Source organism: Prionailurus viverrinus, chromosome C1 (assembly GCF_022837055.1).
Source record: "Prionailurus viverrinus isolate Anna chromosome C1, UM_Priviv_1.0, whole genome shotgun sequence".
In the NCBI taxonomy this organism is placed as follows: Eukaryota; Metazoa; Chordata; class Mammalia; order Carnivora; family Felidae; genus Prionailurus; species Prionailurus viverrinus.
In genome coordinates, this window is record NC_062568.1 from 190,175,351 (window position 1) to 190,188,317 (window position 12,967).

The window sequence follows — 12,967 nt, forward strand, 5'->3', positions numbered from 1 at the left end:
GAATTCGAGCCCAGCGTCAGGCTCTGTGCTGACAGCTCAGAGCCTGGAGCCTGTTTCAGATTCTGTGTCTCCCTCTCTCTCTGACCCTCCCCTGTTCATGCTCTGTCTCTCTCTGTCTCAAAAATAAAAAAAACGTTAAAAAAAAAAAATTAAAAAAATAAATAAATAAAGTTTGCCTTTTACATGCAAATGTTTCATCTATGAATTTAACTATGTCTATATATGAAATAGGGATTCAATTTCATTTTTTTCCATGTGGAAAATCAACTGTCCTAGCACGATTTACTATGCCACTCCTATCGTCAAGAAAATCACCCTCTGTGACCAAGTTTAGTGTTAGAATCTCTACTATTGGTCAATTTCTATCTTGCTTCAATCACATTTTTTTAAACAGATTTTTTTTTTTTAACGTTTATTTATTTTTGAGACAGAAAGAGACAGAGCATGAACGGGGGAAGGGCAGAGAGAGAGGGACACAGAATTGGAAGCAGGCTCCAGGCTCTGAGCTGCCAGCACAGAGCCTGACGCGGGGCTCGAACCCACAGAGCACGAGATCATGACCTGAGCTGAAGTCGGACGCTTAACTGACCGAGCCACCCAGGCGCCCCAAACAGATTTTTTAAAATTAAAATTTATTTATTTATTTTGAGAGAGAGCATCAGCAGAGAAAGGGCAGAGAGGGAGAGAGAATCCCAAGCAGGCTCCACACTGTCAGCGCAGAGCCAGACACAGGTCTTGAACTCACGAACCACGAGATCATGACCTGAGCTGAAATCAAGAGTCCGATGCTTGACTGAGCCACCCAGGAGGCCCTTAACAGATTTTATTTTATTTATTTATTTAAACATTTATTTATTTTTGAGAGAGGAAGACAGAGTGTGAGTGGGGTCAGGGCAGAGAGAGAGGGAGACACAGAATCCGAAGCAGGCTCCAGGCTCTGAGCTGTCAGCACAGAGCCTGATGTGGGGCTCGAACTCATGAACCATGAAATCATGACCTGAGCTGAAGTCAGACGCTTAACCAACTGAGCCACCCAGCCGCCCCAACAGATTTTATTTTAAAGTAATCTCTAGACCAACATGGAGATCGAGCTTAACCCTGAGATCAAGAGTCGCATGCTCTATCCCTCCAATATCCCAGTTTTTAAATAAAATTTTAACAAATCTCTTCATTTGGTAGAGCTGGTCCTCCAATCATAAACCTTGAGAAGTGGGTTGGCTCTTTTTTGAGTTTCAGAAAATCTGTATCAGCTTGCCAAACCTTAAACAAATGCTATTGGGATTTAAATCAGAATTACTGTTACCAGTATTGAAATTCCATATTCACGAAATGAGGTCATGTGGGTCTTTCCCTCACCCTCCCTTTTTTGGTTTGATTTCCTTTTTATTACTATTATGTTTTTTAAAATGTTAATTTATTTTTGAGACAGAGCATGAGTTGGGGAAGGGCAGAGAGAGAGGGAGACACAGAATCTGAAACAGGCTCCATGCTCCGAGCTGTCTGCACAGAGCCTGACATGAGGCTCAAACCTATGAACGTGAGATCATGACCTGAGCCGAAGTCAGATGCTTAAACGACTGAGCCACCCAGGAGCCCTTAGTTTGTTTTCGTTAATGCTACTCAATGGATTTAAAATTTTCTTCACAAATGGTGCGCCTGGGTGGCTCAGTTGCATCGGTTAAGCGTCCAACTTCAGCTCAGGTCATGATCTCATGGTTTGTGAGTTTGAGCCCCACTGTTAAATATTATCCAATCATTTTTCTGCATCTACTGAGATGATATATGGTTTTTCTCTTTAAAAGGCATAATGAATGAACTGAACTAAGATTCTCTCTTTTTTTTTAAGGTTTTTAAATTTTTTTTTTCTTTTTGAGAGAGAGAAAGGGGGAAGGGACAGAAACAGTGGAAGTGAGGGAATCCCAAGCAGGCTCCACACTCATTGTGGAGCCCTACATGGGGGGTCGATCTCATGAACCGTGAAATCATAACCTGAGCCAAAATCAAGAGCTGGACGCTTAACTGACTGAGCCACCCAGGTGCCCCAAACTATAGATTTCCTTTCCTTTTGAGAGAGAGAGAGAAAAAGAACTAGTGGGGGAGGGGAGAGAAAGAGGGAGAGGTAGAGAATCCCAAGCAAGCTCTGCATTGTCAGTGCAGAGCCTGATGCAGGGCTTGAACCCATAAACCTGAGATCATGACCTGAACTGAAGTCAGGCACTTAATAGATTGAGCCACCCAGGTGCCCCAGACTACAGACTACCCATGATAAGCCCCACTTGGTCAGGATAAATTATACCTTTTATATACTGCTGTTTATGTTTTAATATTATTTGGAATTTTTGTATCCTTATTCATGAGTGACAAAAGAAAAGTATAGGATCTTCTCATATTATTCTTTGGTGTAATTATCAAAAGAAGTATCCCCTCTTTTCCTGTTTTCTGGAAGTATGAAGAGTTAAATAGCTTATTTATTAAAAATTTGGCAAAACTCCTACAGCAATTTCTTACTCAACACATCTCTGGAGGCAAGGGAAACAAAAGCAACAATGAACTATTGGGACCTCATCAAAAGAAAAAGCTTCTGCACAGTGAAGGAAACAATCGGCAAAACTAAAAGGCAACCGACAGAATTGGAGAAGATATTTGCAAATGACATATCAGATAAAGGGTTAGTATCCAAAATCTATAAAAAACTTATCAAACTCAGAAAACAAACAATCCAGTGAAGAAATGGGCAAAAGACATGAATAGACACTTCTCCAAAGAAGACATCTAGATGGCCAACCGACACATGAAAAACTGCTCAACATCACTCATCATCAGGGAAATGCAAATCAAAACCACAATGAGATACCACCTCACGCCTGTCAGAATCGCTAACATGAACAAGTGAGGCAACAACAGATGTTGGCGAGGATGTGGAGAAAAAGGATCTCTTGCATCGCTGGTGGGGATGCAAACTGGTGCAGCCACTCTGGAAACAGTATGGAGGTTCCTCAAAAAATTAAAAACAGAACTACCCTACGACCCAGCAACCACACTACTAGGCATTTATACAAGGGATACAGGTATGCTGCTTTGAAGGGGCACATGTACCCCAATGTTTATAGCAGCACTATCGACAATAGCCAAAGTATGGAAAGAGTCCAAATGTCCATCGATGGATGAATGGATAAAGATTTGGTGTGTGTGTGTTTGTGTATATATATGTATATGTATGTGTGTGTGTGTGTGTGTGTGTGTGTGTGTGTGTATACACAACGGAGTATTACTCAGCAATCAAGAAGAATGAAATCTTGCCATTTGTAACTATGTGGATGGAACTAGAGGGTATTATGCTAAGCAAAATTAGTCAGAGAAAGACAAATATATGACTTCACTCATATGAGGACTTTAAGATATAAAACAGATGAACATAAGGGAAGGGAAGCAAAACTAAAATAAAAACAGGGAGGGGGACAAAACATAAGAGACTTTTAAATATGTAGAACAAACAGAGAGTTACTGGAGGGATTGTGGGAGGGGTGGATGGGCTAAATGGGTAAGGGACCTTAAGGAACCTACTCCTGAAATTATTGTTGCACTATATGCTAACTCATTTGGATGTAAATTTTAATTAATTAATTAAAAAAAATTGGCAAGACTCCTCTGTAAAACCACTTAGATCTGGCATTTTCATTGTGAGAACAGTCTTTGCTGCTAATTTAATATATGTCATGATTATAAGGCTAGTCAGACATCCTATTAGAGTCACTTTTAGTAAGTTATGTTATTCTAGGAATTTGTCTTTTCAATGGTGTGCATAAAGTTGTTAATGTTCTTTTTAATTTCCTTAGTTACTTGTAGTTCTTTTTTTTCATTTCTAATATTATTTGTATCCTCTTTTATTCTTTAGAAATCTTATAAGATTTGACTAATCTTAGTCTTCTGAAAGATTCAAATTTTGCCTGTTAATCCTCTCTACTGTATGATTTCTTTCTAAACTGTGTACCTAAGTCATTAATATTCAGACTTTGTATTTTGCTTATTATCTTCCTAAAAGTCTTTTTAATTTCCTTCAAAATAATATTTTCATTGTAATTCACTTCTGAATACCAAATTTCCCTTGGTTTTATTTGAACCATGAGTGTTTTTTTTAATCAGTAATGTTTGGGGACTTACTTTTCTGTTATTATTTCTTTAAAAAAATTTTTTTTTAGTATTTATTTATTTTTGAGAGACAGAGCATGAGCAGGGAAGGGGCAGAGAGAAAGAGGGAGACACAGAATTCAAAGCAGGCTCAAGGCTGTGAGCTGTCAGCACAGAGCCTGACATGGGGCTTGAACACATGAACTGTCAGATCATGACCTGAGCGTAAGTCAGATGCTTAATCGACTGAGTTACCCAGGCGCCCCTCTGTTATTTATTTCTAATATAATTAATCACACCGTGATCAGAGTCTCAAGGATTCTTTTAAATTTACTGATCTTCCTTGAGTTATGATTGGGCTATGTCCTGATAAACCCACTGTTAAGATGATACTGGTTAAGTTAAAAATACATTTAATACACGTAACCTACTGAATATCATAGTTCAGCCTAGCCTACCATAAATGTGCTCAGAATACTCTTTTAGCCTGTAGTTGGCCAAGCAAAATCATCCAGCACAAAGCCTATTTTATAGTAACATATTCACTATCTCATGTAACTTACTGAACACTACACTGAAAGTGAAAAAAGGAATGGTTGTATGGGTACAGAATGATTTAAGTTTATCAATTGTGTACCCTTGTGATCACGTGGCTGACTGGGAGCTGTGACTCACTGCTGCTGGCCAGGATTGGGAATGAGTATTGTACCATATGTCACCAGCCCGAGAAAAGATCAAAATTCAAAGTAATGCTTCAACTGAATGTGTTTCCGCTTTCATATCATAGTAAAGTTGAAAAATTGTTAAGTTGAACCATCATAAGTCAAGAACCATTGGGGCGCCTGGGTGGCTCAGTCGGTTAAGCATCCGACTTCACCTCAGGTCGTGATCTCATGGTTCACGTGTTTGAGTCCCACGCCGGGCTCAGCCTGCTTCGGATTCTGTATCTCCCTCTCTCTGCCCCTCCCCTCCTCATGCTCTGTCTCTCAAAAATAAACAAACATTAAAAAATAATAGTAAGTCAGGAACCATCTATATCGAGATTTGCTTTTTCGGCTCAATATGTATACAAATTATGTAAGTGCCCCATGTGTGCTTGAGAAAAATCTGTATTCTTTAATAATTGTGCATGGCATTCTATTAACCATATGTCCATTAAATCAAGTTGTTCACCTTGTTATTCAACTCTTCTATTACTTTACTAACTTTTTTCTTGACTTATCAACAGTAAATGTATCCATTTCACCCTGTAGTTTTATTTTGCTTTATATATTTTATGACAATTTTATTAGAGGTACATACATTTAGAACAGTCTGTCTGAACACCAGTTCCTGTTGTTGTTGTTGTTGTTTTTTAATTATTCCTTATAATTCCTTTTTGTCTTATTTTGTTAGGCATTACAAATATAGCTATCACTTCCATTCCAGCCACGGTGGAATAACAGGGATTGGATTTATCCTCCTGCTGTAAACTTGTTTCAGGTATTGGACACAAGGCACTGAAAATCTGTGATCCCCAAGAGGGTGAGCCCTAACTTATCTCCTTGGCTTTCTGCCTGGAGGCACGTTCTAGACCACTGAGCAGGAAGACGGTTACCAAAGAGCAAAGCAATCTCACCAGTTGAGGAAAGAGATCAAGGAGATTAAGACAGCTGGAAATTGTGAGGCAGAGTTCCAGAGAAGAGCAAAATACACGAAAAAAAAGCTCAGGAAATCTGCTTGGGGTTCCCTTAAATCTGGGATAGAGACTAAGGATGTACAGGTGTGAGGTGAAGAAGCTTCATGAGTCAGGCAAAGAGCAACGGGGAAGCTGTAAACTCAACAGTTCCCAGAGCTCACACAGGGCTGGAAAGCATTTGATGAATCAGAATGGAGATTCCTCACTGATCACTCAGGTCATACAGTGAACCCTAAAAAGGGCTATGCCTTAAGAGTAAGATCAAACTATCCTTAGAGGGGTGCCTTGCTGCCTCCATCAGAGTAGTGCGGGACTCTTGATCTTCGGGTCGTGAGTTCAAGCCCCAGGATGGGTGTAGAGATTACTTAAATATATAAAACTTAGGGGGGGAAAGTCCCTAGACAAGACTACTAACAAAGCTTCCAAACAACACTTCAACTGATCGAGTGGGCAGAATGTAACAACTGCCTATAAGGCTCTACATCCTTAAAAAAAAAAAAAAAAAAAGACAATAAAAATTACATAAAAAATCCAATTAAAAACTTGTAGATATGCCAAGAAGCAGAAAAACATGACACACCCACAGAAAGAAGAAAAATCAATCGAGACAGACCAAAAATGATGCCACAGTGGCTCATGCGATGTTTATCAAATGGCCTAATTTATCTGTAGCTGCATTCACAGGGGAAAAAGTGGGGGGTGAGGAAAGTTGACAAAAAACTTATGAAGAAACAAAGAGTGAAACATTTCCAAACTTGATCCCATAAACCCAAGAAATCATGATAAACCTTAAGAATGGTAAAAACAAAGAAAATCATACTAAGGGACATCATAGTCAAATTCCTGAAAACCAGTGATAACGAAAATCTTAAAAACAGCTAGAATGACTCATTACATGCAGAAGACCAAAGATAAGAATGACCTGACTTCCTGTCAGAAGCTATGCAAGTCAGGGAGCCTGGGTGGCTCAGGTGGTTAAGCAACTGACTCTTGGTTTCAGCTCAGGTTCAAGCCCCACATCGGGCTCGGGCTCCATGCTGGCGGTGTACAGCCTGCTCAGGATCCTCTCTCTCCCCCTCGCTGTCTGCCCCTCCCTCCCCTACTCTCTCTCTCTTTCAAAATTAATTAACTTAAAAAAAAAAAAAAAAGAAACTATGCAAGTCAGAAGATAATGAAATACAAAATTGTATTGAAGGAAACCTGTCAAACTAGAATTCTATACCCAATGAAATTACTTTCAAAAAATGAAAATGAAATAGGAATCGACTTCTTCAAACAAAACCTGAGACTTTGTCTCTAGCAGACAGGCATTGAAGAAATACTATAGCTGGAGTGCCTGGGTGGCTCAGTTGGTTAAGTGTCCGACTTGGGCTTGTGTCATAGTCTCACAGTTTGTGAGTTCGAGCCCCATGTCAGGCTCTATGCTGACAGCTCAGGGCCTGGAGCCTGCTTCGGATTCTGTGTCTCCCTCTCTCTCTGCCTCTACCCCACTCACACTCTGTCTCTCTCTCAATTGAAAATAAATAGAGGCACCTGGGTGGCTCAGCTGGTTGAGCGTCTGACTTCGGCTCAGGTCACGATCTCCCAGCTCGTGGGTTCGAGCCCTGCGTCGGGCTCTGTGTTGACAGCTCGGAGCCTGGAGCCTGGGGCCTGCTTTGGATTCTGTGTCTCCCTCTCTCTCTGCCCCTATCCCACTCCCATTGTCTCTCAAAAATAAATAAACATTAAAAAAAATTTTTTTAAAGAAATACTACATTTAAGTAGAAGGAAAATTATGCCAGATGGTAACTCAGATCTTCACAAAAGGAAGGATACTAGAAATGGTAAACATGTAAGTACATATAAAATAAAGTCTTCCCATTAAGAAACTTCTTTAAAGGGGGGCGCCTGGGTGGCGCAGTCGGTTAAGCGTCCGACTTCAGCCAGGTCACGATCTCGCAGTCCGTGAGTTCGAGCCCCGCGTCAGGCTCTGGGCTGATGGCTCGGAGCCTGGAGCCTGTTTCGGATTCTGTGTCTCCCTCTCTCTCTGCCCCTCCCCCGTTCATGCTCTGTCTCTCTCTGTCCCAAAAATAAATAAAAACGTTAAAAAAAAAAAAAAAAAAAAAGAAACTTCTTTAAAGGTAATAAGCCAATAATGGAGATAAACAGGGAAGTATGGCCCATTTGAAGGGACAAAATAGACAAGAAACTATCCCTGCTACTAGAGATAGTAGACAAAGACTTTCAAACAACTGTCTTAAATACAAAGAACTAAAAAAAAAAAAAAAAAAAGACAAACAACTAAAGGAAATCAGGAAAGCAATGCAGAACAAAATGAGAACAACAACAAATAGAGAAAGAATCAACCAGAGGTTCTGGAGTTGAAAGGCGTCTGGTTGGCTTGGTTGAGAGGAGCATGTGACTCTTGATCTTGGGGTTGTGAGTTTGAGCCTTATGCTAGGTGTAGAGATTACTTAAATTAATTAATTTAAAAAAAAAAAGGCAGTTCTGGAGTTGAAAAGTAACTAAAGTTAGTTGAAAAATAACTAAAATGAAAAATTCACTAGAGGGACTCAATAGCACACGTGAACAAACAAGAGGACCAACAAACTTGAAGACAGGAACACAAATTATGTACTCTGAGGAGAGGAAAGAGTGAAAAGTAACAGAGCCAATGGAGTCCATGGAATTCCAACAAGCATATCCAAAAAGTATTACGGGAGTCAAAGAAACAGAAAAGAAAGGGACAGAAAAAATTTAAGAAATAATACCAGAAAACCTCCCAAATTCAATGTAAAACATGAATCTACCCATAAAAATATTCAATGAATCCCAAGGAGGATAAATTCAGATCTACATCTAGTCACATAATCAAACTATTGAGAGCCAAAGACATAGAGAATCTTGAAAGCAGCAAGGGAGAAGTGACTCATCACATACAAGCCAATTTCCCATTAGCAACCATGAAGGCCAGAAGGCATTGGGATGACACATTTAAAGAACTGAAAGGGGGGGAGAAAGCCAAAGAATTCTACATTTGACAGAATTGTGCTTCAAAAACAAGGAGAAATTAAGACACTTCTAGATAAACAAAAGCTGACAGAGTGTGTTACCATGAGACCTGCTCCACAGGAAATGCTAGAGAGAGTCCTTTAAACTGAAAATGAAGTGAAATGAAAGGACACTACACAGTAACTTGAAGCCAATAAAGGTAACTATATGGGTAAATATAAAAATCAGTATTATTGGTTTGTAATTGCTTTTTATCTCCTACATGATTTAAAGAACAAGTGTATAAACTAATCACAAATTTATGTATGTTACTGGGCATATAATGGGTACGTGTAAAGATGTACTTTGTGTGACGGCAACAACATAAAGGGGGAATTGGCGCTGTACAGAAACAGATTTTTTGAAGTTGGTACCAATTCAAACTATATAGCTATAAATTTAGAATGTTAAATGTAATCCCCATGGTAACCACACCATCTAAAAAAAATACATATACAAAATAGAAATAAAAAATAAACACGAAAGGAAATGAAAAGGGAATCAAAACCATTCACTACATAAAATTAAACTAAACACAAAAGGCAGTAATTGGAGGAAGAGGGTGACAAAAAAAGTAGAAGACCTAAAGAAAACAAAGAATAAAATGCCAGAAGTCCTTCCTTATCAGAGTAATATGTGTAAATGGATTAAACTCTTAAGTTATTATATGCTGTCTACAAAGACTTACCGCATATCCAAAGACACGAACGGGTTTAAAGTAATAGGATGGAAAAAAATATTTCAAGCGGGGCACCTGGGTGGTTCAGTCGGTTAAGCATCCGAGTTTGGCTCAGGTCATGATCTCACAGTCTGTGAGTTTGAGTCCCGCGTTGGGCTCTGTGCTGACAGCTTGGAACCTGGAGCCTGCTTCAGGTTCTTGTGTCTCCCTTTCTCTAACCCTCCCTGTTCATGCTCTGTCTCTCTCTGTCTCAAAAATAAATAAACATTAAAAAAATTTTTAAAAAAATATTTCAAACATATGGTAGCCAAAAGAGAGCTGGAATAGCTAACCAATATCAGACAAAAAACCTTAAGTCAAAAACTCTTATGAGAGATCAAGGACGACATTATATATTGACAAAACGGTCAATTCATTAAGAAGATATAATAATTATAAAACATATATGCACCAAAACAGAGTCCCAAAATATATGAAGCAAACAAACATGGTCAGAAGTGAAGGGAAAAATAGTTCTACGATAGTTCTTGGAGACTTCCATACACCACTTTCAATAATGAACAGAATACTTAAATAGAAGATTAATAAGGAAACAGAGGACTTCAACAACATTATGAATCAGTCAGACCTAAAAAGACATAGAACACTCCACCCAACAATAGCAGAATATACCTTCTCGAGTGTACATGGTACATTCTCCAGAATAGACCATGTTAGGCCACAAAGAGTCTCAATAAATTCTCAATAAATTTGACCATACAGAATGAAGCTAGAAATTCAGAAATATGTGGAAACTAACAACATACTCTTAAATAATAAAGTTGGAAGACTCACACTTCCTGATTTTATAACTTCCTACAAAGCTACAGTAATCAGAATAGTGTGGTACTAGCATAAGGATAAACATACAGATAAATAGAATAAAATTGAGAGTGTAGAAATAAATTCATACATCTATGGCCAACCAAATAATTTTGATAAGAGTGTCAAGTCCATTCAACGGAATAAGAATACTCTCTTCAAAAAATATTACTGGGACAACTAATATCTAAAAGAATGAAGTTGGACCCCAGGCTTACACCATACACAAAAATTAACTCCAAATGGATCAACAACCTAAATATAAGCTAAGACCATAAAATACTTAGAATAATACATGAAAAAAAAATTTATGGCCTTGGATTTGGCAATACATTCTTTTACTAGGACATCAAAAGCACAAGCAACAAAAGACATTAACAAGAAAGTGAAAAGACAACTTACAGCATGGGAAAATTATTTCCAAGTCATGTATCTGGTAAGGGTTTAATGCCAAGAATATACAAAGAATTTCTACAGTTCAACAACAAAAAGACAACCCAATTTAAAAATGGACAAATAATTTGTATACATTTCTCTAAAGAAAATACATAAATGGCTAATATGCATATGGAAAGATGCTCAACATAGTCTTAAGAGAAATGCAAATCAAAACTACAACGAAGGGTGCTTGGGTGGCTCAACAGGTTAAGCTTCCAACTTTGGCTCAGTTCATGATCTTGCAGTCCGTGAGTCTGAGCTCCACGACAGGCTCTGTGCTGACAGCTAGGAGCCTGGAGCCTGCTTCCAATTCTGTGTCTCCCTCTTTCTCTGCCCCTCCCCTGATCATGTTCTGTCTCTGTCTCAAAAATAAACAAACATTAAAAAAAAAATACAATAAAAAAAAGAAACTACAGGGGTGTCTGGGTGGCTCAGAAGGTTGAGTGTCTGACTTTTTGGCTCAGGTCATGATCTTGCTGTTTGTGAGTTCGAGCCCCGCGTCAGGCTCTGTGCTAACAGCTGAGCCTGGAGCCTGCTTCTGATTCTGTGTCTCCCTCTCTCTTTCTGCCCCTCCCCTGCTGTGCTCTCTTTTTCTCCCCAAAATAAATAAACGTTAAAAAAAACAAACCCAAAACTACAATGAGATTTGATTTCATGCCTAATAAATAGCTATAATAAAGACAAAAGAAAACAAAATACCAAGTGTTGGCAAAGATGTGGAGAAATTAGCATCTGGTGCATTCCTGGTGGGACTGTAAATTCTACACTTTTGTATATCTAAAAAAATTGAATGGGGCGCCTGGGTGGCTCAGTTGGCTAAGCGTCTGACTTCATCTCATGGTTCGCTGACTTTGAGCCCAGGGTCACTGCACTGACAGTGAGAGCCTGTTTGGAATTATCTCTCTCTGCCCCTCCTGTGTGTGCGCTCTTTCAAAATAAAACAAAAAAATTTTTTAAAAAAGCTAAAATGGTGAGTTATATTTTACCAAAATTAAAAAAAAATTTTTTTTAATGTTTATTTTTTTGAGAAAGAGAGAGAGATAGAGTCCAAGCAGGGGAGGGGGGGTAGGCAGAGAGAGAGGGAAACACAGAATCCAAAGCAGGCTTCAGGCTCTGAGCTGTCATGATGCACAGAGCCCAATGCGGGGCTCGAACTCATGAACTGTGAGATCATAACCTGAGCTGAAGTCGGATGCTTAACCAACTAAGCCACCAAGGCGCCCCTTTACCAAAGCTTTTTGGTTTTTTTTTTTAAATTTTTTTTAATGTTTATTTTATTTTTGAGACAGAGAGAGACAGAGCATGAACAGGGGAGGGTCAGAGAGAGAGGGAGACACAGAATCTGAAGCAGGCTCCAGGCTCTGAGCTGTCAGCACAGAGCCCGACGTGGGGCTCGAACCCACGGACTGTGAGATCATAACCTGAACTGAAGTCAGACGCTTAACCGACTGAGCCACCCAGGCGCCCCCCTTTACCAAAGTTATAATTGCAGCATACCTCTGCCAATTAAAACTAACACCGAATCCCTGTTCTATATATGTTTTTTTAGATACCATATTTGTCTATTTGCATTCACCAGTTACAGGGCCAATTATATTAACTCTATTTTCTTATTTTCTGTGTTCTTTTTTAAGTGTTGGCACTTAAAAAAGTTGACATGGGGCTCAAACTCATGAACTGTGAGATCATGACCTGAGCCAAAACCAAGAGGGGACACACTTGACCAACTGAGCCATTCAGGTGCCCATTACATTGTGTTCTTGATGTTTCAGCATTTGGGACCTTTACAGACCCAGGGACAGACTGCCCCTCCCATGGCTAATGCCTAAAGGTAACAACTTGCCTAACAGCAAAGTCCAGAGCCATATCTCCTCCTCTACCTTGCCTATACACCCAGGAGACAATATTCCTTCACTTTAATCATCTCTTGGTGAGGTAGTAGGCAAGTAGATACCACTCCTACAGACCAAAATCCTTTGGATTAATTCAAAGTTGCCAGTCCTAAACAGTTTACTCTGCCCTGCCTTCACTTTCCCTCAGAAACCTTAATAAAGTCTCTGGCTAGGGTTGAGCTTCGGCTCAGGTCATGATCTCACTGTTCGGTTCAGTTTGTGGGTTTGGGCACCCATTGGGCTTGCTGCTGTCGGTGTGGA

At 39.4% G+C, this 12,967-nt stretch overlaps 1 protein-coding gene across 3 annotated transcripts in view; it reads right to left on the minus strand.

Moving 5' to 3' along the window:
- The window catches only part of KPNA6 (karyopherin subunit alpha 6), a 66,219-nt gene that overhangs the window by 22,438 nt on the left and 30,814 nt on the right, over nucleotides 1–12,967 (minus strand). The gene's annotated exons all lie outside the window — the stretch shown is intronic.